Source organism: Protopterus annectens, chromosome 8.part0 (genome assembly GCF_019279795.1).
Source record: "Protopterus annectens isolate FY-2018-M chromosome 8.part0, PAN1.0, whole genome shotgun sequence".
Classification (NCBI taxonomy): Eukaryota; Metazoa; Chordata; order Ceratodontiformes; family Protopteridae; genus Protopterus; species Protopterus annectens.
Window position 1 is genome coordinate 509,970,222 of NC_056741.1, and position 4,953 is coordinate 509,975,174.

The window sequence follows — 4,953 nt, forward strand, 5'->3', positions numbered from 1 at the left end:
GGATATGACATCTGACATTCAAATGTGTGCTATTATTTTATGACTTCAACCTTTAATGATTTGTCAGTAATTTGCCAGACAAAACACAAATCTATGAGAAAATTACTACAAATATGAGGCAAACATGTAGTCAGTCTGCAAAACTCTGGACAGTTGAGAGGTATGAGCTCAGTACATAACATACAGTTCAGCACACAATTCTGCACCAGTTATTCAATATCCACATAACATATATAGCTTTTTTTTTACATTTGTAAGACAAGCATATGATATTTGTTTGTCTTTTCGGCTTTTCCCGGTAAGGGGTCGCCACAGCTGAACTCTGGGGCAGATTTTTATGGTGCCGAATTGTCAGCCTGATGCCCAACCTTCAGCGAAGGAACACCCATTTACGCATGTCTTCCGGAGGCCACTCGACCGTGGGAGCACATGCAGACTCCACATAGAAGGCACTCCCTGCACACTAGCTGAGAATTGAATGGGAGAACCTCTTGCTGTGTGGCAGCAATGCAACCGCTGTACCACAACAAGACAAGCATATGTATCATAGTAATATTCACAAATGACATATGAATATTTACAACATTCCAGGTAGCTGGGCTGGCAGTGTCAGTCAGTATTGTACAACAGACAATACAGTAGTACTCATATGTTAGCTGAACCATGCTGGGGTGACTCAGGAGCCAGAGCTGTGATCTATGTTACTACAGACAGAGCCATCAGGGATGGCTATAGTGCTACACAGCAGACTAACAACATGTCAGTCCAGGAAGTCTTGTTGAGCCGTACGTTTTAAATTCCTATTTCCCATGACGGCATCCCCCCATCTGCATTCCATTACATATTTAATTGTATGATATACATGTTATAGTGCTGTACTCCTTTGTCAGAAGAAATCCACAAGTAGTGTTGTCAAGATTTGCAGTTTGTCTTCCTGAAAAAAGTGTCAGCCCTGTTTAGCATAGGCAGCAGCTTGCCTTTTGTTGATAATGCTCATGAACAGGTGATGGCTTGTGCACCAGTCTGTGACTCCCACTTGCTAATTGCATCCAGGACAGCTGTGTTGCCTTTCCATTAGCCAATGGCATGGCAACTCTGTGCTATAATTAAGTCCTTCATGTGTGCGTTGCCCCTTTTCCTGGTCTGTGAGGAGGACATTATCAAGGGGTGGGAGCTACAGCATCACAGAGGGTGGGTGGAAATACTGTCCACTCTTTGGACTGATGTGTTATGTCCACAGTTTTGCATGTTATGTCTGCATACCTGTCAATCTCTTAGCACAAGAAATCTGGACAAAGCTCAACAAAATGGGTGGACAAAGGCCAAAACATAGGAACAGATTTTAAGTATTGTTGTTATAAACTTAGAAAATTGCTAGAGTAACAGGGTTTGTTTTGACATACATTTTCTGAAGGATTTGAAGTCTAAACTGAAATGTAAATCATTATTTAGTAACTTCATTCCTCATATCATCCCAGTGATTTGCCAGAGAACCACAAATTTTATGTGGAACAGGTCAAAAATATGAGGCAAAAATGTGGGCATTCTGTGGAAATCTGTACAGCTGAGAGGTGTATATGTCTGGCAATTGTTGACAGACTTTCAGATTTTGTAACAGTGTGCTATGTACATGTGTCTTGGGCCAAGTAAGGAGACAGGCAGATGTGAGTGTCATAGATCCTTTTCTATCTGACTGTGCATGCTGCTACAGTTGATGCTGGTCTATCAGCTGTGTATGTTTGTAGGGGCAGACTGTGACATGTCCCTTAAAACCTCAACATCCCAAGTATACTGTGATTTGGGCCAGCATATATAGGAGTAGTGTGTGACTGGCAATCAGGATATGTTTGTAAAAAACAGTTATTATGTTCCAGAGGTCAGTTGGCTTACTGGTATGTTGCTTTTCTGTAGCGCAAATGGTTCTGGGTTCACAATTTCTCAGTGATGTCTTTTTTTCCCCTAAAGTTACATCCCTGTAGTGCATGATATATTTGCAAATGCATCAGCAAATCCTGAGAGCTGATTTGGTGTACTGGTGTGTTATGCTGACTGTAGTTCAGAAGGTCATGGTTTCAATGCTTGATAGCTTTGTCTTTTTTCCCTAATATTACATGACTGCACTGCATGATATATAAACAAAAGCAGTACTAATTTGACAGAGCTAGTTTGGCTTAATGGTGTGTTGCTCTGATTCTAATGCACCACATCCTAAAGTCGAGACTTGACAGTGATGTCCTTTTTTTCCCTAATGTTAATTGACTGATATATTTACAAAAGCATTAATAAATCCCACAGGTGATTAGGCATAGTAGTACATTTCTCTGACTGTAGTGTACAGGGTACTGGGTTTGAGGCTTGGCAGCAATGATATTTTTTCCCTAATGTTAAATGACATTAATGCATGATATATTTACAAAAGCATTCATAATTCTCACAGCTCATTTGGTGTATTAGTATGTTGCTACGACTCTAGTGCACAGGGTCCTGGGTTAGAAACCTGAAAGGGCTGGTTATTTTGTTGCTGGGCAGAACAGTGGATGAGGGGGATAGAGTGATTAAAGCAGTTTTAAGCAGTTTTAATCAGGTTTGCGCAGGCTTGCATGACATGCCATTATGCCAAGAGACGCTTAGGTTCCCTTAGCTTTCCTTAATGTCATTTATTCCTGCTTAAACTGACGCTATTCCAAAAAAAGAAAAGAAAAAAGGGGTAATAAGAAAGTGGTGAAATGGAGTCAAGCTGCGGAAAAAGCATTATAAAAGGCAGCTAGGGATGTGCAGGACAGGTGTGGGAAAGGATCATAGCTCTCCATTTCTTGTGCAGCAACAGCTGTGCATGATGGAGACAATTTGGTATTTAGAGCCTCACACCCCACAGGGAGGGGTGTGGGAGACATACATTTGTTGAGTAATTCAAGGATAAACTGATTAACATCAGTGTACATGGGGGTGAAATAGAGAGTTATGTATGGGATGAGATTTTTTTTGTGGAGACAGATGCCCCCTTATTTTATTTATTTATTTTTTTTAAAGGTGAGAGTCATGTGTTGAGGAAGGGCTGTAGGAAAGGTTGGGGAGGTAAATTGGGTAGGAGATGTTGCTTTTCAAACAGAAAAGACAGATGACAGGGGTGGTGTATGACACATAAACACCTTGAACAGGGAGGGTGGTTGAGAATTGCAAGGCCATGTGCCCCCAGATGGATACAGTGAGACTGAGGTACCCACCCCTGGGCAGTCACCACTGCCCCTTCACGGCCCTGCAGGTGGCTGTGCTGGGGGCTGGATGATGGGGCCAGCCTGCCCCTCAAGGTTAGCCAGTCTGCCTTCTATCGAGCACAGGCAAACATCCAAATCATGATGGGTGACCCTTGGCACAAACTATGGAAACAGTTGTTGGGTGACAGGGATCTCTCCATACCCGCACCCAGAGGGGGGATGAGCCCTTCCCCTGAGGTGGTTCCACCCAAGGGTAGTGCAGGAACAGTGGAGGAGGCAGATCCACATTGGGTCCCAGCACATGTCGCAGCCAAATGAAGTGGGACAGGCAGATCTGCTGGGATCTGCCTACCCAAACATACTATGATGTTGAGGTTTTTCAAAGTGTATTGATTAATCATGAACAAAACATTTCAACATTATTAATAACAGCATGCATAGGTGGTAAAATGAACCCAGAATGATAGAATTGGAAAAATTGCATGGCAAACAGAACACATGCATAAATGTAATAACAGTCATTATTATAACAGCATACCAGGAACAGTTATGCCAACAGACCACGGACAATGGAATTTGAACAAGGTATGTTAGTAGGCAACCATTTAAATATATGAACAATAATAGAACACAAGTCACAACATTAGGTTTTGAGAACAATATACCCATAGTATATGAATAATTATTACTGACGCAGATAAGGGGTGGGGGGACAGTCTATTACCGACTGTGTAGGCTATATTTTTCACAACAGTACTGCTCAATACTCCACAGGTCTACCCTCAATTTACATCTACCTGAGGAGTATAGCTAGTGTAGCACATACAGACCTGTTAATCTGTTGAGCAGGAATGCTATGGGGTAAGCTGTGACAACTTTTGGTACATGCGTAGGGGGGCTCAAACATGTCATGGTTGCATATATGACTAACAAGGTGTACCCTGCACTAATATTATGTGACTGTGCTAATGGCATACTTCTACTGGATTTCTATCTGTGTGCAAGGTTATTGACAACAGTGACCACTAGCCATGACAGCATGACACTTGAGAGACATGTACCGGGAAGAATGCATAGTGTATATAGCTATACTGCTCTCATTTATGGGCATGGGACTGGGAACTGGAACATTTGTATACAGTTTATTACTATACCCTTCAAATAGTTAATACAAACATTTTTTTACATGTCAGCCCTGTGGAGAAAATATCTGTTAACACTACTTCAATGTTTCTACAAATAGTCAGGGTTACATGTGAGTAACTAGAAACACATCTTAGTACCAGCCCCTGGATTCAAACCATAGTCTGTGTCTGCAAAAATAAACAGCATATTGATTTCTTATCACACTGAGCTACTGGGCCACTGCTGTCTGCTGCTTCACTGATTTGTGCATAAAACTCACTTGGTTACACACTCTGACCTTATAATATGCATGGAGTGTCACAAAAGACTGTAGTAACAGTTGAACATGCATGCCTAAGATTCATGCATGAGAGCTAGCTAGTGTGCTGAACATTAATACTTTGAATGCAGGTGCACACATTTAACCCCTTGTGGATGTGATTATGTGTGATCTGTACAGACCACAACAGGCTGCTAGGTTGCATACCTGACCCATACACATTTGAACATCATTATATATTTGCAGACTCCACCTATTACAGTCTCATACTTACCTGCATCAGCATACCTACTTTCAGAAATACATGTAGCTGAAATGCAAAGGTTAACACAA